The sequence below is a fragment of the Paroedura picta genome, chromosome 5 (assembly GCF_049243985.1).
Source record: "Paroedura picta isolate Pp20150507F chromosome 5, Ppicta_v3.0, whole genome shotgun sequence".
Lineage (NCBI taxonomy): Eukaryota > Metazoa > Chordata > Lepidosauria > Squamata > Gekkonidae > Paroedura > Paroedura picta.
The window spans coordinates 1,332,327-1,359,089 of record NC_135373.1 but is presented as its reverse complement, the minus strand read 5'-3'; positions in this window follow the sequence as shown (position 1 = coordinate 1,359,089).

The following is a 26,763-nucleotide window of genomic DNA, read 5'->3' as shown; positions in this document are numbered from 1 at the left end:
TTCCGTGCGAAAAGCGCTATTGATTTTCCTCTTTTTACAAGGAAGTAAAATGTGAAAAAAATATTTCTACATCCCATGGCCTTTCCCAACCATTTAAATTTTTATCTTACAGGTCTAACAGTTGCGAAAAACCAATACAACGCCCACCCGGATAAATATATAAAGCTAAACGAACCGTTCACTGGGTACTAATCCTTACGAAAATCCCTATTGATTTACCTGTTTTTACAAGGAAATAAAATGTGAAAAAAATATTTCTACATTCCATGGCCTTTCCCAACCATTTAAATTTTTCTCTTACAGGTCTAACACTTCCGAAAAACCAATACAACGCCCACCCGGAACAATATATAAAGCTAAACGAACCGTTCACTGGGTACTTATCCGTGCGAAAAGCCCTATTGATTTTCCTGTTTTTACAAGGAAATAAAATGTGAAAAAAATATTTCTACATCCCATGGCCTTTCCCAACCATTTAAATTTTTATCTTACAGGTCTAACAGTTGCGAAAAACAAATACAACGCCCACCCGGAATAATATATAAAGCTAAACGAACTGTTCACTGGGTAGTAATCCATACGAAAATCCCTATTGATTTTCCTGTTTTTACAAGGAAATAAAATGTGAAAAAAACATTTCTGCATCCCATGGCCTTTCCCAATCATTTAAATTTTTCTCTTACAGGTCTAACACTTCCGAAAAACCAATACAACGCCCACCCGGAAAAATATATAAAGCTAAACGAACCGCTCACTGGGTACTTATCTGTACGAAAATCCCTATTGATTTACCTGTTTTTACAAGGAAATAAAATGTGAAAAAAATATTTCTACATCCCATGGCCTTTCCCAACCATTTAAATTTTTCTCTTACAGGTCTAACACTTCCGAAAAACCAATACAACGCCCACCCGGAAAAATATAAAAAGCTAAACGAACCGTTCACTGGGTACTTATCCGTACGAAAATCCCTATTGATTTACCTGTTTTTACAAGTAAATAAAATGTGAAAAAAATATTTCTACATCCCATGGCCTTTCCCAACCATTTAAATTTTTCTCTTACAGTTCTAACACTTCCGAAAAACCAATACAACGCCCACCCGGAATAATGTATAAAGCTAAACGAACCGTTCACTGGGTACTTATCCGTGCGAAAAGCCCTATTGATTTACCTCTTTTTACAAGGAAGTAAAATGTGAAAAAAATATTTCTACATGCCATGGCCTTTCCCAACCATTTAAATTTTTCTCTTACAGGTCTAACAGTTGCGAAAAACCAATACAACGCCCACCCGGAAAAATATATAAAGCTAAACGAACCGTTCACTGGGTAGTAATCCATACGAAAATCCCTATTGATTTTCCTGTTTTTACAAGGAAATAAAATGTGAAAAACACATTTCTACATCCCATGGCCTTTCCCAACCATTTAAATTTTTCTCTTACAGGTCTAACACTTCCGAAAAACCAATACAACGCCCACCCGGAAAAATATATAAAGCTAAACGAACCGCTCACTGGGTACTTATCCGTACGAAAATCCCTATTGATTTACCTGTTTTTACAAGGAAATAAAATGTGAAAAAAAATATTTCTACATCCCATGGCCATTCCCAGCCATTTAAATTTTTCTCTTACAGGTCTAACACTTACGAAAACCAATACAACGCCCACCCGGAACAATGTATAAAGCTAAACGAACCGTTCACTGGGTACTTATCTGTGCGAAAAGCCCTATTGATTTACCTGTTTTTACAAGGAAGTAAAATGTGAAAAAAATATTTCTACATCCCATGGCCTTTCCCAACCATTTAAATTTTTCTCTTACAGGTCTAACAGTTGCGAAAAACCAATACAACGCCCACCCAGAACAATGTATAAAGCTAAACGAACCGTTCACTGGGTACTTATACGTGCGAAAAGCCCTATTGATTTACCTGTTTTTACAAGGAAGTAAAATGTGAAAAAAATATTTCTACATCCCATGGCCTTTCCCAACCATTTAAATTTTTCTCTTACAGGTCTAACACTACCGAAAAACCAATACAACTCCCACCCGGAACAATATATTAAGCTAAACGAACCGTTCACTGGGTACTTATCCGTACGAAAATCCCTATTGATTTACCTGTTTTTACAAGGAAATAAAATGTGAAAAAAATATTTCTACATCCCATGGCCTTTCCCAACCATTTAAATTTTTCTCTTACCGGTCTAACACTTCTGAAAAACCAATACAACGCCCACCCGGAACAATGTATAAAGCTAAACGAACCGTTCACTGGGTACTTATCCGTGCGAAAAGCGCTATTGATTTTCCTCTTTTTACAAGGAAGTAAAATGTGAAAAAAATATTTCTACATCCCATGGCCTTTCCCAATCATTTAAATTTTTATCTTACAGGTCTAACAGTTGCGAAAAACCAATACAACGCCCACCCGGAAAAATATATAAAGCTAAACGAACCGTTCACTGGGTACTAATCCATACGAAAATCCCTATTGATTTACCTGTTTTTACAAGGAAATAAAATGTGAAAAAAATATTTCTACATCCCATGGCCTTTCCCAACCATTTAAATTTTTCTCTTACAGGTCTAACACTTCCGAAAAACCAATACAACGCCCACCCGGAACAATATATAAAGCTGAACGAACCGTTCACTGGGTACTTATCCGTACGAAAAGCCCTATTGATTTTCCTATTTTTACAAGGAAATAAAATGTGAAAAAAATATTTCTACATCCCATGGCCTTTCCCAACCATTTAAATTTTTATCTTACAGGTCTAACAGTTGCGAAAAACCAATACAACGCCCACCCGGAATAATATATAAACCTAAACGAACCGTTCACTGGGTAGTAATCCATACGAAAATCCCTATTGATTTTCCTGTTTTTACAAGGAAATAAAATGTGAAAAAAACATTTCTGCATCCCATGGCCTTTCCCAACCATTTAAATTTTTCTCTTACAGGTCTAACACTTCCGAAAAACCAATACAACGCCCACCCGGAAAAATATATAAAGCTAAACGAACCGCTCACTGGGTACTTATCCGTACGAAAATCCCTATTGATTTACCTGTTTTTACAAGGAAATAAAATGTGAAAAAAATATTTCTACATCCCATGGCCATTCCCAGCCATTTAAATTTTTCTCTTACATGTCTAACACTTACGAAAACCAATACAACGCCCACCCGGAACAATGTATAAAGCTAAACGAACCGTTCACTGGGTACTTATCTGTGCGAAAAGCCCTATAGATTTACCTGTTTTTACAAGGAAGTAAAATGTGAAAAAAATATTTCTACATCCCATGGCCTTTCCCAACCATTTAAATTTTTCTCTTACAGGTCTAACACTTCCGAAAAACCAATACAACGCCCACCCGGAACAATGTATAAAGCTAAACGAACCGTTCACTGGGTACTTTTCCGTGCGAAAAGCACTATTGATTTACCTGCTTTTACAAGGAAATAAAATGTGAAAAAAATATTTCTACATCCCATGGCCTTTCCCAACCATTTAAATTTTTATCTTGCAGGTCTAACACTACCGAAAAACCAATACAACTCCCACCCGGAACAATATATAAAGCTAAACGAACCGTTCACTGGGTACTTATCCGTACGAAAAGCACTATTGATTTACCTGTTTTTACAAGGAAGTAAAATATGAAAAAAATATTTCTACATCCCATGGCCTTTCCCAACCATTTAAATTTTTCTCTTACAGGTCTAACAGTTGCGAAAAACCAATACAACACCCACCCGGAAAAATATATACAGCTAAACGAACCGTTTACTGGGTACTAATCCATCCGAAAATCCCTATTGATTTAAGTGTTTTTACAAGGAAATAAAATGTGAAAAAAATATTTCTCCATCCCATGGCCTTTCCCAACCATTTAAATTTTTCTCTTACAGGTCTAACACTTCCGAAAAACCAATACAACGGCCACCCGGAACAATATATAAAGCTAAACGAACCGTTCACTGGGCACTTATCCGTACGAAAATCCCTATTGATTTTCCTGTTTTTACAAGGAAATAAAATGTGAAAAAAATATTTCTACACCCTATGGCCTTTCCCAACCCTTTAAATATTTATCTTACAGGTCTAACACTACCGAAAAACCAATACAACTCCCACCCGGAACAATATATAAAGCTAAACGAACGGTTCACTGGTTACTTATCCGTACGAAAATCCCTATTGATTTACCTGTTTTTACAAGGAAATAAAATGTGAAAAAAATATTTCTACATCCCATGGCCTTTCGCAACCATTTAAACTTTTCTCTTACAGGTCTAACACTTCCGAAAAACCAATACAACGCCCACCCGGAACAATATATAAAGCTAAACGAACAGTTCACTGGGTACTTATCCGTACGAAAAGCACTATTGATTTACCTGTTTTTACAAGGAAGTAAAATGTGAAAAAAATATTTCTACATCCCATGGCCTTTCCCAACCATTTAAATTTTTCTCTTACAGGTCTAACAGTTGCGAAAAACCAATACAACGCCCACCCGGAATAATGTATAAAGCTAAACGAACCGTTCACTGGGTACTTATCCGTGCGAAAAGCCCTATTGATTTACCTCTTTTTACAAGGAAGTAAAATGTGAAAAAAATATTTCTACATGCCATGGCCTTTCCCAACCATTTAAATTTTTCTCTTACAGGTCTAACAGTTGCGAAAAACCAATACAACGCCCACCCGGAAAAATATATAAAGCTAAACGAACCGTTCACTGGGTAGTAATCCATACGAAAATCCCTATTGATTTTCCTGTTTTTACAAGGAAATAAAATGTGAAAAAAACATTTCTACATCCCATGGCCTTTCCCAACCATTTAAATTTTTCTCTTACAGGTCTAACACTTCCGAAAAACCAATACAACGCCCACCCGGAAAAATATATAAAGCTAAACGAACCGCTCACTGGGTACTTATCCGTACGAAAATCCCTATTGATTTACCTGTTTTTACAAGGAAATAAAATGTGAAAAAAAATATTTCTACATCCCATGGCCATTCCCAGCCATTTAAATTTTTCTCTTACAGGTCTAACACTTACGAAAACCAATACAACGCCCACCCGGAACAATGTATAAAGCTAAACGAACCGTTCACTGGGTACTTATCTGTGCGAAAAGCCCTATTGATTTACCTGTTTTTACAAGGAAGTAAAATGTGAAAAAAATATTTCTACATCCCATGGCCTTTCCCAACCATTTAAATTTTTCTCTTACAGGTCTAACAGTTGCGAAAAACTAATACAACGCCCACCCAGAACAATGTATAAAGCTAAACGAACCGTTCACTGGGTACTTATACGTGCGAAAAGCCCTATTGATTTACCTGTTTTTACAAGGAAGTAAAATGTGAAAAAAATATTTCTACATCCCATGGCCTTTCCCAACCATTTAAATTTTTATCTTGCAGGTCTAACACTACCGAAAAACCAATACAACTCCCACCCGGACAATATATAAAGCTAAACGAACCGTTCACTGGGTACTTATCCGTACGAAAATCCCTATTGATTTACCTGTGTTTAAAAGGAAATAAAATGTGAAAAAAATATTTCTACATCCCATGGCCTTTCCCAGCCATTAAAATTTTTCTCTTACTGGTCTAACAGTTGCGAAAAACCAATACAACGCCCACCCGGAACAATGTATAAAGCTAAACGAACCGTTCACTGGGTCCTAATCCATACGAAAATCCCAATTGATTTACCTGTTTTTACAAGGAAATAAAATGTGAAAAAAATATTTCTACATCCCATGGCCTTTCCCAGCCATTTAAATTTTTCTCTTACAGGCCTAACACTTCCGAAAAACCAATACAACGCCCACCCGGAACAATGTATAAAGCTAAACGAACCGTTCACTGGGTACTTATCCGTGCGAAAAGCCCTATTGATTTACCTGTTTTTACAAGGAAGTAAAATGTGAAAAAAATATTTCTACATCCCATGGCCTTTCCCAACCATTTAAATTTTTATCTTACAGGTCTAACACTACTGAAAAACCAATACAACTCCCACCCGGAACAATATATAAAGCTAAACGAACCGTTCACTGGGTACTTATACGTACGAAAATCCCTATTGATTTACCTGTTTTTACAAGGAAATAAAATGTGAAAAAAATATTTCTACATCCCATGGCCTTTCCCAACCATTTAAATTTTTCTCTTACATGTCTAACACTTCCGAAAAACCAATACAACGCCCACCCGGAACAATGTATAAAGCTAAACGAACCGTTCACTGGGTACTTATCTGTGCGAAAAGCCCTATAGATTTACCTGTTTTTACAAGGAAGTAAAATGTGAAAAAAATATTTCTACATCCCATGGCCTTTCCCAACCATTTAAATTTTTCTCTTACAGGTCTAACACTTCCGAAAAACCAATACAACGCCCACCCGGAACAATGTATAAAGCTAAACGAACCGTTCACTGGGTACTTTTCCGTGCGAAAAGCACTATTGATTTACCTGCTTTTACAAGGAAATAAAATGTGAAAAAAATATTTCTACATCCCATGGCCTTTCCCAACCATTTAAATTTTTATCTTGCAGGTCTAACACTACCGAAAAACCAATACAACTCCCACCCGGAACAATATATAAAGCTAAACGAACCGTTCACTGGGTACTTATCCGTACGAAAAGCACTATTGATTTACCTGTTTTTACAAGGAAGTAAAATATGAAAAAAATATTTCTACATCCCATGGCCTTTCCCAACCATTTAAATTTTTCTCTTACAGGTCTAACAGTTGCGAAAAACCAATACAACACCCACCCGGAAAAATATATACAGCTAAACGAACCGTTTACTGGGTACTAATCCATCCGAAAATCCCTATTGATTTAAGTGTTTTTACAAGGAAATAAAATGTGAAAAAAATATTTCTCCATCCCATGGCCTTTCCCAACCATTTAAATTTTTCTCTTACAGGTCTAACACTTCCGAAAAACCAATACAACGGCCACCCGGAACAATATATAAAGCTAAACGAACCGTTCACTGGGCACTTATCCGTACGAAAATCCCTATTGATTTTCCTGTTTTTACAAGGAAATAAAATGTGAAAAAAATATTTCTACACCCTATGGCCTTTCCCAACCCTTTAAATATTTATCTTACAGGTCTAACACTACCGAAAAACCAATACAACTCCCACCCGGAACAATATATAAAGCTAAACGAACGGTTCACTGGTTACTTATCCGTACGAAAATCCCTATTGATTTACCTGTTTTTACAAGGAAATAAAATGTGAAAAAAATATTTCTACATCCCATGGCCTTTCGCAACCATTTAAACTTTTCTCTTACAGGTCTAACACTTCCGAAAAACCAATACAACGCCCACCCGGAACAATATATAAAGCTAAACGAACAGTTCACTGGGTACTTATCCGTACGAAAAGCACTATTGATTTACCTGTTTTTACAAGGAAGTAAAATGTGAAAAAAATATTTCTACATCCCATGGCCTTTCCCAACCATTTAAATTTTTCTCTTACAGGTCTAACAGTTGCGAAAAACCAATACAACGCCCACCCGGAAAAATATATAAAGCTAAACGAACCGTTCACTGGGTAGTAATCCATACGAAAATCCCTATTGATGTTCCTGTTTTTACAAGGAAATAAAATGTGAAAAAAACATTTCTACATCCCATGGCCTTTCCCAACCATTTAAATTTTTCTCTTACAGGTCTAACACTTCCGAAAAACCAATACAACGCCCACCCGGAAAAATATATAAAGCTAAACGAACCGCTCACTGGGTACTTATCCGTACGAAAATCCCTATTGATTTACCTGTTTTTACAAGGAAATAAAATGTGAAAAAAAATATTTCTACATCCCATGGCCTTTCCCAGCCATTAAAATTTTTCTCTTACTGGTCTAACAGTTGCGAAAAACCAATACAACGCCCACCCGGAACAATGTATAAAGCTAAACGAACCGTTCACTGGGTCCTAATCCATACGAAAATCCCAATTGATTTACCTGTTTTTACAAGGAAATAAAATGTGAAAAAAATATTTCTACATCCCATGGCCTTTCCCAGCCATTTAAATTTTTCTCTTACAGGCCTAACACTTCCGAAAAACCAATACAACGCCCACCCGGAACAATGTATAAAGCTAAACGAACCGTTCACTGGGTACTTATCCGTGCGAAAAGCCCTATTGATTTACCTGTTTTTACAAGGAAGTAAAATGTGAAAAAAATATTTCTACATCCCATGGCCTTTCCCAACCATTTAAATTTTTATCTTACAGGTCTAACACTACTGAAAAACCAATACAACTCCCACCCGGAACAATATATAAAGCTAAACGAACCGTTCACTGGGTACTTATACGTACGAAAATCCCTATTGATTTACCTGTTTTTACAAGGAAATAAAATGTGAAAAAAATATTTCTACATCCCATGGCCTTTCCCAACCATTTAAATTTTTCTCTTACATGTCTAACACTTCCGAAAAACCAATACAACGCCCACCCGGAACAATGTATAAAGCTAAACGAACCGTTCACTGGGTACTTATCTGTGCGAAAAGCCCTATAGATTTACCTGTTTTTACAAGGAAGTAAAATGTGAAAAAAATATTTCTACATCCCATGGCCTTTCCCAACCATTTAAATTTTTCTCTTACAGGTCTAACACTTCCGAAAAACCAATACAACGCCCACCCGGAACAATGTATAAAGCTAAACGAACCGTTCACTGGGTACTTTTCCGTGCGAAAAGCACTATTGATTTACCTGCTTTTACAAGGAAATAAAATGTGAAAAAAATATTTCTACATCCCATGGCCTTTCCCAACCATTTAAATTTTTATCTTGCAGGTCTAACACTACCGAAAAACCAATACAACTCCCACCCGGAACAATATATAAAGCTAAACGAACCGTTCACTGGGTACTTATCCGTACGAAAAGCACTATTGATTTACCTGTTTTTACAAGGAAGTAAAATATGAAAAAAATATTTCTACATCCCATGGCCTTTCCCAACCATTTAAATTTTTCTCTTACAGGTCTAACAGTTGCGAAAAACCAATACAACACCCACCCGGAAAAATATATACAGCTAAACGAACCGTTTACTGGGTACTAATCCATCCGAAAATCCCTATTGATTTAAGTGTTTTTACAAGGAAATAAAATGTGAAAAAAATATTTCTCCATCCCATGGCCTTTCCCAACCATTTAAATTTTTCTCTTACAGGTCTAACACTTCCGAAAAACCAATACAACGGCCACCCGGAACAATATATAAAGCTAAACGAACCGTTCACTGGGCACTTATCCGTACGAAAATCCCTATTGATTTTCCTGTTTTTACAAGGAAATAAAATGTGAAAAAAATATTTCTACACCCTATGGCCTTTCCCAACCCTTTAAATATTTATCTTACAGGTCTAACACTACCGAAAAACCAATACAACTCCCACCCGGAACAATATATAAAGCTAAACGAACGGTTCACTGGTTACTTATCCGTACGAAAATCCCTATTGATTTACCTGTTTTTACAAGGAAATAAAATGTGAAAAAAATATTTCTACATCCCATGGCCTTTCGCAACCATTTAAACTTTTCTCTTACAGGTCTAACACTTCCGAAAAACCAATACAACGCCCACCCGGAACAATATATAAAGCTAAACGAACAGTTCACTGGGTACTTATCCGTACGAAAAGCACTATTGATTTACCTGTTTTTACAAGGAAGTAAAATGTGAAAAAAATATTTCTACATCCCATGGCCTTTCCCAACCATTTAAATTTTTCTCTTACAGGTCTAACAGTTGCGAAAAACCAATACAACGCCCACCCGGAAAAATATATAAAGCTAAACGAACCGTTCACTGGGTAGTAATCCATACGAAAATCCCTATTGATTTTCCTGTTTTTACAAGGAAATAAAATGTGAAAAAAACATTTCTACATCCCATGGCCTTTCCCAACCATTTAAATTTTTCTCTTACAGGTCTAACACTTCCGAAAAACCAATACAACGCCCACCCGGAAAAATATATAAAGCTAAACGAACCGCTCACTGGGTACTTATCCGTACGAAAATCCCTATTGATTTACCTGTTTTTACAAGGAAATAAAATGTGAAAAAAAATATTTCTACATCCCATGGCCATTCCCAGCCATTTAAATTTTTCTCTTACAGGTCTAACACTTACGAAAACCAATACAACGCCCACCCGGAACAATGTATAAAGCTAAACGAACCGTTCACTGGGTACTTATCTGTGCGAAAAGCCCTATAGATTTACCTGTTTTTACAAGGAAGTAAAATGTGAAAAAAATATTTCTACATCCCATGGCCTTTCCCAACCATTTAAATTTTTCTCTTACAGGTCTAACACTTCCGAAAAACCAATACAACGCCCACCCGGAACAATGTATAAAGCTAAACGAACCGTTCACTGGGTACTTTTCCGTGCGAAAAGCACTATTGATTTACCTGCTTTTACAAGGAAATAAAATGTGAAAAAAATATTTCTACATCCCATGGCCTTTCCCAACCATTTAAATTTTTATCTTGCAGGTCTAACACTACCGAAAAACCAATACAACTCCCACCCGGAACAATATATAAAGCTAAACGAACCGTTCACTGGGTACTTATCCGTACGAAAAGCACTATTGATTTACCTGTTTTTACAAGGAAGTAAAATATGAAAAAAATATTTCTACATCCCATGGCCTTTCCCAACCATTTAAATTTTTCTCTTACAGGTCTAACAGTTGCGAAAAACCAATACAACACCCACCCGGAAAAATATATACAGCTAAACGAACCGTTTACTGGGTACTAATCCATCCGAAAATCCCTATTGATTTAAGTGTTTTTACAAGGAAATAAAATGTGAAAAAAATATTTCTCCATCCCATGGCCTTTCCCAACCATTTAAATTTTTCTCTTACAGGTCTAACACTTCCGAAAAACCAATACAACGGCCACCCGGAACAATATATAAAGCTAAACGAACCGTTCACTGGGCACTTATCCGTACGAAAATCCCTATTGATTTTCCTGTTTTTACAAGGAAATAAAATGTGAAAAAAATATTTCTACACCCTATGGCCTTTCCCAACCCTTTAAATATTTATCTTACAGGTCTAACACTACCGAAAAACCAATACAACTCCCACCCGGAACAATATATAAAGCTAAACGAACGGTTCACTGGTTACTTATCCGTACGAAAATCCCTATTGATTTACCTGTTTTTACAAGGAAATAAAATGTGAAAAAAATATTTCTACATCCCATGGCCTTTCGCAACCATTTAAACTTTTCTCTTACAGGTCTAACACTTCCGAAAAACCAATACAACGCCCACCCGGAACAATATATAAAGCTAAACGAACAGTTCACTGGGTACTTATCCGTACGAAAAGCACTATTGATTTACCTGTTTTTACAAGGAAGTAAAATGTGAAAAAAATATTTCTACATCCCATGGCCTTTCCCAACCATTTAAATTTTTCTCTTACAGGTCTAACAGTTGCGAAAAACCAATACAACGCCCACCCGGAAAAATATATAAAGCTAAACGAACCGTTCACTGGGTAGTAATCCATACGAAAATCCCTATTGATTTTCCTGTTTTTACAAGGAAATAAAATGTGAAAAAAACATTTCTACATCCCATGGCCTTTCCCAACCATTTAAATTTTTCTCTTACAGGTCTAACACTTCCGAAAAACCAATACAACGCCCACCCGGAAAAATATATAAAGCTAAACGAACCGCTCACTGGGTACTTATCCGTACGAAAATCCCTATTGATTTACCTGTTTTTACAAGGAAATAAAATGTGAAAAAAAATATTTCTACATCCCATGGCCATTCCCAGCCATTTAAATTTTTCTCTTACAGGTCTAACACTTACGAAAACCAATACAACGCCCACCCGGAACAATGTATAAAGCTAAACGAACCGTTCACTGGGTACTTACCTGTGCGAAAAGCCCTATTGATTTACCTGTTTTTACAAGGAAGTAAAATGTGAAAAAAATATTTCTACATCCCATGGCCTTTCCCAACCATTTAAATTTTTCTCTTACAGGTCTAACAGTTGCGAAAAACCAATACAACGCCCACCCAGAACAATGTATAAAGCTAAACGAACCGTTCACTGGGTACTTATACGTGCGAAAAGCCCTATTGATTTACCTGTTTTTACAAGGAAGTAAAATGTGAAAAAAATATTTCTACATCCCATGGCCTTTCCCAACCATTTAAATTTTTCTCTTACAGGTCTAACACTACCGAAAAACCAATACAACGCCCACCCGGAATAATATATAAACCTAAACGAACCGTTCACTGGGTAGTAATCCATACGAAAATCCCTATTGATTTTCCTGTTTTTACAAGGAAATAAAATGTGAAAAAAACATTTATGCATCCCATGGCCTTTCCCAACCATTTAAATTTTTCTCTTACAGGTCTAACACTTCCGAAAAACCAATACAACGCCCACCCGGAAAAATATATAAAGCTAAACGAACCGCTCACTGGGTACTTATCCGTACGAAAATCCCTATTGATTTACCTGTTTTTACAAGGAAATAAAATGTGAAAAAAATATTTCTACATCCCATGGCCATTCCCAGCCATTTAAATTTTTCTCTTACAGGTCTAACACTTACGAAAACCAATACAACGCCCACCCGGAACAATGTATAAAGCTAAACGAACCGTTCACTGGGTACTTATCTGTGCGAAAAGCCCTATTGATTTACCTGTTTTTACAAGGAAGTAAAATGTGAAAAAAATATTTCTACATCCCATGGCCTTTCCCAACCATTTAAATTTTTCTCTTACAGGTCTAACAGTTGCGAAAAACCAATACAACGCCCACCCGGAAAAATATAAAAAGCTAAACGAACCGTTCACTGGGTACTTATCCGTACGAAAATCCCTATTGATTTACCAGTTTTTACAAGGAAATAAAATGTGAAAAAAATATTTCTACATCCCATGGCCTTTCCCAACCATTTAAATTTTTATCTTACAGGTCTAACACTTCTGAAAAACCAATACAACGCCCACCCGGAACAATGTATAAAGCTAAACGAACCGTTCACTGGGTACTTATCCGTGCGAAAAGCCCTATTGATTTTCCTCTTTTTACAAGGAAGTAAAATGTGAAAAAAATATTTCTACATCCCATGGCCTTTCCCAACCATTTAAATTTTTATCTTACAGGTCTAACAGTTGCGAAAAACCAATACAACGCCCACCCGGAATAATATATAAAGCTAAACGAAGCGTTCACTGGGTACTAATCCATACGAAAATCCCTATTGATTTACCTGTTTTTACAAGGAAATAAAATGTGAAAAAAATATTTCTACATCCCATGGCCTTTCCCAGCCATTTAAATTTTTCTCTTACAGGTCTAACAGTTGCGAAAAACCAATACAACGCCCACCCGGAACAATGTATAAAGCTAAACGAACCGTTCACTGGGTACTAATCCATACGAAAATCCCAATAGATTTACCTGTTTTTACAAGGAATTAAAATGTGAAAAAAATATTTCTACATCCCATGGCCTTTCCCAGCCATTTAAATTTTTCTCTTACAGGTCTAACACTTCCGAAAAACCAATACAACGCCCACCCGGAACAATGTATAAAGCTAAACGAACCGTTCACTGGGTACTTATCCGTGCGAAAAGCCCTATTGATTTTCCTCTTTTTACAAGGAAGTAAAATGTGAAAAAAATATTTCTACATCCCATGGCCTTTCCCAACCATTTAAATTTTTATCTTACAGGTCTAACAGTTGCGAAAAACCAATACAACGCCCACCCGGAAAAATATATAAAGCTAAACGAACCGTTCACTGGGTACTAATCCATACGAAAATCCCTATTGATTTACCTGTTTTTACAAGGAAATAAAATGTGAAAAAAATATTTCTACATCCCATGGCCTTTCCCAACCATTTAAATTTTTCTCTTACAGGTCTAACACTTCCGAAAAACCAATACAACGCCCACCCGGAACAATATATAAAGCTAAACAAACCGTTCACTGGGTACTTATCCGTACGAAAAGCCCTATTGATTTTCCTGTTTTTACAAGGAAATAAAATGTGAAAAAAATATTTCTACATCCCATGGCCTTTCCCAACCATTTAAATTTTTATCTTACAGGTCTAACAGTTGCGAAAAACCAATACAACGCCCACCCGGAATAATATATAAAGCTAAACGAACCGTTCACTGGGTAGTAATCCATACGAAAATCCCTATTGATTTTCCTGTTTTTACAAGGAAATAAAATGTGAAAAAAACATTTCTGCATCCCATGGCCTTTCCCAACCATTTAAATTTTTCTCTTACAGGTCTAACACTTCCGAAAAACCAATACAACGCCCACCCGGAAAAATATATAAAGCTAAACGAACCGCTCACTGGGTACTTATCCGTACGAAAATCCCTATTGATTTACCTGTTTTTACAAGGAAATAAAATGTGAAAAAAATATTTCTACATCCCATGGCCATTCCCAGCCAAATAAATTTTTCTCTTACAGGTCTAACACTTACGAAAACCAATACAACGCCCACCCGGAACAATGTATAAAGCTAAACGAACCGTTCACTGGGTACTTATACGTACGAAAATCCCTATTGATTTACCTGTTTTTACAAGGAAATAAAATGTGAAAAAAATATTTCTACATCCCATGGCCTTTCCCAGCCATTTAAATTTTTCTCTTACAGGTCTAACACTTCCGAAAAACCAATACAACGCCCACCCGGAACAATGTATAAAGCTAAACGAACCGTTCACTGGGTACTTTTCCGTGCGAAAAGCGCTATTGATTTTCCTCTTTTTACAAGGAAGTAAAATGTGAAAAAAATATTTCTACATCCCATGGCCTTTCCCAACCATTTAAATTTTTATCTTACAGGTCTAACAGTTGCGAAAAACCAATACAACGCCCACCCGGATAAATATATAAAGCTAAACGAACCGTTCACTGGGTACTAATCCTTACGAAAATCCCTATTGATTTACCTGTTTTTACAAGGAAATAAAATGTGAAAAAAATATTTCTACATTCCATGGCCTTTCCCAACCATTTAAATTTTTCTCTTACAGGTCTAACACTTCCGAAAAACCAATACAACGCCCACCCGGAACAATATATAAAGCTAAACGAACCGTTCACTGGGTACTTATCCGTGCGAAAAGCCCTATTGATTTTCCTGTTTTTACAAGGAAATAAAATGTGAAAAAAATATTTCTACATCCCATGGCCTTTCCCAACCATTTAAATTTTTATCTTACAGGTCTAACAGTTGCGAAAAACAAATACAACGCCCACCCGGAATAATATATAAAGCTAAACGAACTGTTCACTGGGTAGTAATCCATACGAAAATCCCTATTGATTTTCCTGTTTTTACAAGGAAATAAAATGTGAAAAAAACATTTCTGCATCCCATGGCCTTTCCCAATCATTTAAATTTTTCTCTTACAGGTCTAACACTTCCGAAAAACCAATACAACGCCCACCCGGAAAAATATATAAAGCTAAACGAACCGCTCACTGGGTACTTATCTGTACGAAAATCCCTATTGATTTACCTGTTTTTACAAGGAAATAAAATGTGAAAAAAATATTTCTACATCCCATGGCCTTTCCCAACCATTTAAATTTTTCTCTTACAGGTCTAACACTTCCGAAAAACCAATACAACGCCCACCCGGAAAAATATAAAAAGCTAAACGAACCGTTCACTGGGTACTTATCCGTACGAAAATCCCTATTGATTTACCTGTTTTTACAAGTAAATAAAATGTGAAAAAAATATTTCTACATCCCATGGCCTTTCCCAACCATTTAAATTTTTCTCTTACAATTCTAACACTTCCGAAAAACCAATACAACGCCCACCCGGAATAATGTATAAAGCTAAACGAACCGTTCACTGGGTACTTATCCGTGCGAAAAGCCCTATTGATTTACCTCTTTTTACAAGGAAGTAAAATGTGAAAAAAATATTTCTACATGCCATGGCCTTTCCCAACCATTTAAATTTTTCTCTTACAGGTCTAACAGTTGCGAAAAACCAATACAACGCCCACCCGGAAAAATATATAAAGCTAAACGAACCGTTCACTGGGTAGTAATCCATACGAAAATCCCTATTGATTTTCCTGTTTTTACAAGGAAATAAAATGTGAAAAACACATTTCTACATCCCATGGCCTTTCCCAACCATTTAAATTTTTCTCTTACAGGTCTAACACTTCCGAAAAACCAATACAACGCCCACCCGGAAAAATATATAAAGCTAAACGAACCGCTCACTGGGTACTTATCCGTACGAAAATCCCTATTGATTTACCTGTTTTTACAAGGAAATAAAATGTGAAAAAAAATATTTCTACATCCCATGGCCATTCCCAGCCATTTAAATTTTTCTCTTACAGGTCTAACACTTACGAAAACCAATACAACGCCCACCCGGAACAATGTATAAAGCTAAACGAACCGTTCACTGGGTACTTATCTGTGCGAAAAGCCCTATTGATTTACCTGTTTTTACAAGGAAGTAAAATGTGAAAAAAATATTTCTACATCCCATGGCCTTTCCCAACCATTTAAATTTTTCTCTTACAGGTCTAACAGTTGCGAAAAACCAATACAACGCCCACCCAGAACAATGTATAAAGCTAAACGAACCGTTCACTGGGTACTTATACGTGCGAAAAGCCCTATTGATTTACCTGTTTTTACAAGGAAGTAAAATGTGAAAAAAATATTTCTACATCCCATGGCCTTTCCCAACCATTTAAATTTTTCTCTTACAGGTCTAACACTACCGAAAAACCAATACAACTCCCACCCGGAACAATATATTAAGCTAAACGAACCGTTCACTGGGTACTTATCCGTACGAAAATCCCTATTGATTTACCTGTTTTTACAAGGAAATAAAATGTGAAAAAAATATTTCTACATCCCATGGCCTTTCCCAACCATTTAAATTTTTCTCTTACCGGTCTAACACTTCTGAAAAACCAATACAACGCCCACCCGGAACAATGTATAAAGCTAAACGAACCGTTCACTGGGTACTTATCCGTGCGAAAAGCGCTATTGATTTTCCTCTTTTTACAAGGAAGTAAAATGTGAAAAAAATATTTCTACATCCCATGGCCTTTCCCAATCATTTAAATTTTTATCTTACAGGTCTAACAGTTGCGAAAAACCAATACAACGCCCACCCGGAAAAATATATAAAGCTAAACGAACCGTTCACTGGGTACTAATCCATACGAAAATCCCTATTGATTTACCTGTTTTTACAAGGAAATAAAATGTGAAAAAAATATTTCTACATCCCATGGCCTTTCCCAACCATTTAAATTTTTCTCTTACAGGTCTAACACTTCCGAAAAACCAATACAACGCCCACCCGGAACAATATATAAAGCTAAACGAACCGTTCACTGGGTACTTATCCGTACGAAAAGCCCTATTGATTTTCCTATTTTTACAAGGAAATAAAATGTGAAAAAAATATTTCTACATCCCATGGCCTTTCCCAACCATTTAAATTTTTATCTTACAGGTCTAACAGTTGCGAAAAACCAATACAACGCCCACCCGGAATAATATATAAACCTAAACGAACCGTTCACTGGGTAGTAATCCATACGAAAATCCCTATTGATTTTCCTGTTTTTACAAGGAAATAAAATGTGAAAAAAACATTTCTGCATCCCATGGCCTTTCCCAACCATTTAAATTTTTCTCTTACAGGTCTAACACTTCCGAAAAACCAATACAACGCCCACCCGGAAAAATATATAAAGCTAAACGAACCGCTCACTGGGTACTTATCCGTACGAAAATCCCTATTGATTTACCTGTTTTTACAAGGAAATAAAATGTGAAAAAAATATTTCTACATCCCATGGCCATTCCCAGCCATTTAAATTTTTCTCTTACAGGTCTAACACTTACGAAAACCAATACAACGCCCACCCGGAACAATGTATAAAGCTAAACGAACCGTTCACTGGGTACTTATCTGAGCGAAAAGCCCTATTGATTTACCTGTTTTTACAAGGAAGTAAAATGTGAAAAAAATATTTCTACTTCCCATGGCCTTTCCCAACCATTTAAATTTTTCTCTTACAGGTCTAACAGTTGCGAAAAACCAATACAACGCCCACCCGGAAAAATATAAAAAGCTAAACGAACCGTTCACTGGGTACTTATCCGTACAAAAATCCCTATTGATTTACCAGTTTTTACAAGGAAATAAAATGTGAAAAAAATATTTCTACATCCCATGGCCTTTCCCAACCATTTAAATTTTTATCTTACAGGTCTAACACTTCTGAAAAACCAATACAACGCCCACCCGGAACAATGTATAAAGCTAAACGAACCGTTCACTGGATACTTATCCGTGCGAAAAGCCCTATTGATTTTCCTCTTTTTACAAGGAAGTAAAATGTGAAAAAAATATTTCTACATCCCATGGCCTTTCCCAACCATTTAAATTTTTATCTTACAGGTCTAACAGTTGCGAAAAACCAATACAACGCCCACCCGGAAAAATATATAAAGCTAAACGAACCGTTCACTGGGTACTAATCCATACGAAAATCCCTATTGATTTACCTGTTTTTACAAGGAAATAAAATGTGAAAAAAATATTTCTACATCCCATGGCCTTTCCCAACCATTTAAATTTTTCTCTTACAGGTCTAACACTTCCGAAAAACCAATACAACGCCCACCCGGAACAATATATAAAGCTAAACAAACCGTTCACTGGGTACTTATCCGTACGAAAAGCCCTATTGATTTTCCTGTTTTTACAAGGAAATAAAATGTGAAAAAAATATTTCTACATCCCATGGCCTTTCCCAACCATTTAAATTTTTATCTTACAGGTCTAACAGTTGCGAAAAACCAATACAACGCCCACCCGGAATAATATATAAAGCTAAACGAACCGTTCACTGGGTAGTAATCCATACGAAAATCCCTATTGATTTTCCTGTTTTTACAAGGAAATAAAATGTGAAAAAAACATTTCTGCATCCCATGGCCTTTCCCAACCATTTAAATTTTTCTCTTACAGGTCTAACACTTCCGAAAAACCAATACAACGCCCACCCGGAAAAATATATAAAGCTAAACGAACCGCTCACTGGGTACTTATCCGTACGAAAATCCCTATTGATTTACCTGTTTTTACAAGGAAATAAAATGTGAAAAAAATATTTCTACATCCCATGGCCATTCCCAGCCATTTAAATTTTTCTCTTACAGGTCTAACACTTACGAAAACCAATACAACGCCCACCCGGAACAATGTATAAAGCTAAACGAACCGTTCACTGGGTACTTATACGTACGAAAATCCCTATTGATTTACCTGTTTTTACAAGGAAATAAAATGTGAAAAAAATATTTCTACATCCCATGGCCTTTCCCAGCCATTTAAATTTTTCTCTTACAGGTCTAACACTTCCGAAAAACCAATACAACGCCCACCCGGAACAATGTATAAAGCTAAACGAACCGTTCACTGGGTACTTTTCCGTGCGAAAAGCGCTATTGATTTTCCTCTTTTTACAAGGAAGTAAAATGTGAAAAAAATATTTCTACATCCCATGGCCTTTCCCAACCATTTAAATTTTTATCTTACAGGTCTAACAGTTGCGAAAAACCAATACAACGCCCACCCGGATAAATATATAAAGCTAAACGAACCGTTCACTGGGTACTAATCCTTACGAAAATCCCTATTGATTTACCTGTTTTTACAAGGAAATAAAATGTGAAAAAAATATTTCTACATTCCATGGCCTTTCCCAACCATTTAAATTTTTCTCTTACAGGTCTAACACTTCCGAAAAACCAATACAACGCCCACCCGGAACAATATATAAAGCTAAACGAACCGTTCACTGGGTACTTATCCGTGCGAAAAGCCCTATTGATTTTCCTGTTTTTACAAGGAAATAAAATGTGAAAAAAATATTTCTACATCCCATGGCCTTTCCCAACCATTTAAATTTTTCTCTTACAGGTCTAACAGTTGCGAAAAACAAATACAACGCCCACCCGGAATAATATATAAAGCTAAACGAACTGTTCACTGGGTAGTAATCCATACGAAAATCCCTATTGATTTTCCTGTTTTTACAAGGAAATAAAATGTGAAAAAAACATTTCTGCATCCCATGGCCTTTCCCAATCATTTAAATTTTTCTCTTACAGGTCTAACACTTCCGAAAAACCAATACAACGCCCACCCGGAAAAATATATAAAGCTAAACGAACCGCTCACTGGGTACTTATCTGTACGAAAATCCCTATTGATTTACCTGTTTTTACAAGGAAATAAAATGTGAAAAAAAATATTTCTACATCCCATGGCCATTCCCAGCCATTTAAATTTTTCTCTTACAGGTCTAACACTTACGAAAACCAATACAACGCCCACCCGGAACAATGTATAAAGCTAAACGAACCGTTCACTGGGTACTTATCTGTGCGAAAAGCCCTATTGATTTACCTGTTTTTACAAGGAAGTAAAATGTGAAAAAAATATTTCTACATCCCATGGCCTTTCCCAACCATTTAAATTTTTCTCTTACAGGTCTAACAGTTGCGAAAAACCAATACAACGCCCACCCAGAACAATGTATAAAGCTAAACGAACCGTTCACTGGGTACTTATACGTGCGAAAAGCCCTATTGATTTACCTGTTTTTACAAGGAAGTAAAATGTGAAAAAAATATTTCTACATCCCATGGCCTTTCCCAACCATTTAAATTTTTCTCTTACAGGTCTAACACTACCGAAAAACCAATACAACTCCCACCCGGAACAATATATTAAGCTAAACGAACCGTTCACTGGGTACTTATCCGTACGAAAATCCCTATTGATTTACCTGTTTTTACAAGGAAATAAAATGTGAAAAAAATATTTCTACATCCCATGGCCTTTCCCAACCATTTAAATTTTTCTCTTACCGGTCTAACACTTCTGAAAAACCAATACAACGCCCACCCGGAACAATGTATAAAGCTAAACGAACCGTTCACTGGGTACTTATCCGTGCGAAAAGCGCTATTGATTTTCCTCTTTTTACAAGGAAGTAAAATGTGAAAAAAATATTTCTACATCCCATGGCCTTTCCCAATCATTTAAATTTTTATCTTACAGGTCTAACAGTTGCGAAAAACCAATACAACGCCCACCCGGAAAAATATATAAAGCTAAACGAACCGTTCACTGGGTACTAATCCATACGAAAATCCCTATTGATTTACCTGTTTTTACAAGGAAATAAAATGTGAAAAAAATATTTCTACATCCCATGGCCTTTCCCAACCATTTAAATTTTTCTCTTACAGGTCTAACACTTCCGAAAAACCAATACAACGCCCACCCGGAACAATATATAAAGCTAAACGAACCGTTCACTGGGTACTTATCCGTACGAAAAGCCCTATTGATTTTCCTATTTTTACAAGGAAATAAAATGTGAAAAAAATATTTCTACATCCCATGGCCTTTCCCAACCATTTAAATTTTTATCTTACAGGTCTAACAGTTGCGAAAAACCAATACAACGCCCACCCGGAATAATATATAAACCTAAACGAACCGTTCACTGGGTAGTAATCCATACGAAAATCCCTATTGATTTTCCTGTTTTTACAAGGAAATAAAATGTGAAAAAAACATTTCTGCATCCCATGGCCTTTCCCAACCATTTAAATTTTTCTCTTACAGGTCTAACACTTCCGAAAAACCAATACAACGCCCACCCGGAAAAATATATAAAGCTAAACGAACCGCTCACTGGGTACTTATCCGTACGAAGATCCCTATTGATTTACCTGTTTTTACAAGGAAATAAAATGTGAAAAAAATATTTCTACATCCCATGGCCATTCCCAGCCATTTAAATTTTTCTCTTACAGGTCTAACACTTACGAAAACCAATACAACGCCCACCCGGAACAATGTATAAAGCTAAACGAACCGTTCACTGGGTACTTATCTGTGCGAAAAGCCCTATTGATTTACCTGTTTTTACAAGGAAGTAAAATGTGAAAAAAATATTTCTACTTCCCATGGCCTTTCCCAACCATTTAAATTTTTCTCTTACAGGTCTAACAGTTGCGAAAAACCAATACAACGCCCACCCGGAAAAATATAAAAAGCTAAACGAACCGTTCACTGGGTACTTATCCATACGAAAATCCCTATTGATTTACCAGTTTTTACAAGGAAATAAAATGTGAAAAAAATATTTCTACATCCCATGGCCTTTCCCAACCATTTAAATTTTTATCTTACAGGTCTAACACTTCTGAAAAACCAATACAACGCCCACCCGGAACAATGTATAAAGCTAAACGAACCGTTCACTGGATACTTATCCGTGCGAAAAGCCCTATTGATTTTCCTCTTTTTACAAGGAAGTAAAATGTGAAAAAAATATTTCTACATCCCATGGCCTTTCCCAACCATTTAAATTTTTATCTTACAGGTCTAACAGTTGCGAAAAACCAATACAACGCCCACCCGGAAAAATATATAAAGCTAAACGAACCGTTCACTGGGTACTAATCCATACGAAAATCCCTATTGATTTACCTGTTTTTACAAGGAAATTAAATGTGAAAAAAATATTTCTACATCCCATGGCCTTTCCCAATCATTTAAATTTTTCTCTTACAGGTCTAACACTTCAGAAAAACCAATACAACGCCCACCCGGAACAATATATAAAGCTAATCGAACCGTTCACTGGGTACTTATCCGTACGAAAAGCCCTATTGATTTATCTGTTTTTACAAGGAAGTAAAATGTGAAAAAAATATTTCTACATCCCATGGCCTTTCCCAACCATTTAAATTTTTATCTTACAGGTCTAACAGTACCGAAAAACCGATACAACTCCCACCCGGAACAATATATAAAGCTAAATGAACCGTTCACTGGGTACTTATACGTATGAAAATCCCTATTGATTTACCTGTTTTTACAAGGAAGTAAAATGTGAAAAAAATATTTCTACATCCCATGGCCATTCCCAACCATTTAAACATTTCTCTTACAGGTCTAACGCTTCCGAAAAACCAATACAACGCCCACGCGGAACAATATATAAAGCTAAACGAACCGTTCACTGGGTACTTATCCGTACGAAAATCCCTATTGATTTACCTGTATTTACAAGGAAATAAAATGTGAAAAAAATATTTCTACATCCCATGGCCTTTCCCAACCATTTAAATATTTATCTTACAGGTCTAACACTACCGAAATCCAATACAACTCCCTCCTGGAACAATATATAAAGCTAAACGAACCGTTCATTGGGTACTTATCCGTACGAAAATCCCTATTGATTTACCTGTTTTTACAAGGAAATAAAATGTGAAAAAAATATTTCTACATCCCATGGCCATTCCCAACCATTTAAACGTTTCTCTTACAGGTCTAACACTTCCGAAAAACCGATACAACGCCCTCCCGGAACAATATATAAAACTAAACGGACAGTTCACTGGGTACTTATCCGTACGAAAAGCCCTATTGATTTACCCGTTTTTACAAGGAAGTAAAATGTGAAAAAAATATTTGTACATCCCATGGCCTTTCCCAGCCATTTAAATTTTTCTCTTACAGGTCTAACGCTTCCGAAAAACCAATACAACGCCCACCCGGAACAATGTATAAAGCTAAACGAACCGTTCACTGGGTACTTATCCTTGCGAAAAGCCCTATTGATTTACCTGTTTTTACAAGGAAGTAAAATGTGAAAAAAATATTTCTACATCCCATGGCCTTTACCAGCCATTTAAATTTTTCTCTTACATGTCTAACACTTCCGAAAAACCAATACAACGCCCACCCGGAACAATATATAAAGCTAAACGAACAGTTCACTGGGTACTTATCCGTACGAAAAGCCCTATTGATTTATCTGTTTTTACAAGGAAGTAAAATGTGAAAAAAATATTTCTACATCCCATGGCCTTTCCCAACCATTTAAATTTTTATCTTACAGGTCTAACAGTACCGAAAAACCGATACAACTCCCACCCGGAACAATATATAAAGCTAAATGAACCGTTCACTGGGTACTTATACGTATGAAAATCCCTATTGATTTACCTGTTTTTACAAGGAAGTAAAATGTGAAAAAAATATTTCTACATCCCATGGCCATTCCCAACCATTTAAACATTTCTCTTACAGGTCTAACGCTTCCGAAAAACCAATACAACGCCCACGCGGAACAATATATAAAGCTAAACGAACCGTTCACTGGGTACTTATCCGTACGAAAATCCCTATTGATTTACCTGTATTTACAAGGAAATAAAATGTGAAAAAAATATTTCTACATCTCATGGCCTTTCCCAACCATTTAAATATTTATCTTACAGGTCTAACACTACCGAAATCCAATACAACTCCCTCCTGGAACAATATATAAAGCTAAACGAACCGTTCATTGGGTACTTATCCGTACGAAAATCCCTATTGATTTACCTGTTTTTACAAGGAAATAAAATGTGAAAAAAATATTTCTACATCCCATGGCCATTCCCAACCATTTAAACGTTTCTCTTACAGGTCTAACACTTCCGAAAAACCGATACAACGCCCTCCCGGAACAATATATAAAACTAAACGGACAGTTCACTGGGTACTTATCCGTACGAAAAGCCCTATTGATTTACCCGTTTTTACAAGGAAGTAAAATGTGAAAAAAATATTTGTACATCCCATGGCCTTTCCCAGCCATTTAAATTTTTCTCTTACAGGTCTAACGCTTCCGAAAAACCAATACAACGCCCACGCGGAACAATATATAAAGCTAAACGAACCGTTCACTGGGTACTTATCCGTACGAAAAGCCCTATTCATTTACCTGTTTTTACAAGGAAGTAAAATGTGAAAAAAATATTTCTACATCCCATGGCCTTTCCCAACCATTTAAATATTTCTCTTACAGGTCAAACACTTCTGAAAAACCAATACAACGCCCACCCGGAACAATATATAAAGCTAAACGAACCGTTCACTGGGTACTTATCCGTACGAAAATCCCTATTGATTTACCTGTTTTTACAAGGAAATAAAATGTGAAAAAAATATTTCTACATCCCATGGCCATTCCCAACCATTTAAACTTTTCTCTTACAGGTCTAACACTTCTGAAAAACCAATACAACGGCCACCCGGAACAATGTATAAAGCTAAACGAACCGTTCACTGGGTACTTCAATAGAGAGCCGTTCACTGGGTAAATCAATAGAGAGCCAGTTTGGTGTAGTGGTTAGGAGTGCGGACTTCTAATCTGGCATGCCGGGTTCGATTCTGTGCTCCCCCACATGCAACCAGCTGGGTGACCTTGGGCTCGCCACAGCACGGATAAAGCTGTTCTGACCGGGCAGTGATATCAGCGCTCTCTCAGCCTCACCCACCCCATAGGGTGTCTGTTGTGGGGAGAGGAATGGGAAGGCGACTGTAAGCCGCTTTGAGCCTCCTTCAGGTAGGGAAAAGCGGCATATAAGAACCAACTCTTCTTCTTCTTCTACTTATCCGTACGAAAATCCCTATAGATTTACCTGTTTTTACAAGGAAGTAAAAAGTGAAAAAAATATTTCTTCATCCCATGGCCTTTCCCAACCATTTAAATTTTTCTCTTACATGTCTAACACTTCCGAAAAACCAATACAACGCCCACCCGGAACAATGTATAAAGCTAAACGAACCGTTCACTGGGTACTTATCCGTGCGAAAAGCCCTATTGATTTTCCTGTTTTTACAAGGAAGTAAAATGTGAAAAAAATATTTCTACATCCCATGGCCTTTACCAGCCATTTAAATTTTTCTCTTACAGGTCTAACACTTCCGAAAAACCGATACAACGCCCACCCGGAACAATATATAAAGCTAAACGAACAGTTCACTGGGTACTTATACGTATGAAAATCCCTATTGATTTACCTGTTTTTACAAGGAAGTAAAATGTGAAAAAAATATTTCTACATCCCATGGCCATTCCCAACCATTTAAACATTTCTCTTACAGGTCTAACGCTTCCGAAAAACCAATACAACGCCCACGCGGAACAATATATAAAGCTAAACGAACCGTTCACTGGGTACTTATCCGTACGAAAATCCCTATTGATTTACCTGTATTTACAAGGAAATAAAATGTGAAAAAAATATTTCTACATCCCATGGCCTTTCCCAACCATTTAAATATTTATCTTACAGGTCTAACACTACCGAAATCCAATACAACTCCCTCCCGGAACAATATATAAAGCTAAACGAACCGTTCACTGGGTACTTATCCGTACGAAAATCCCTATTGATTTACCTGTATTTACAAGGAAGTAAAATGTGAAAAAAATATTTCTACATCCCATGGCCATTCCCAACCATTTAAACATTTCTCTTACAGGTCTAACGCTTCCGAAAAACCAATACAACGCCCACGCGGAACAATATATAAAGCTAAACGAACCGTTCACTGGGTACTTATCCGTACGAAAATCCCTATTGATTTACCTGTATTTACAAGGAAATAAAATGTGAAAAAAATATTTCTACATCCCATGGCCTTTCCCAACCATTTA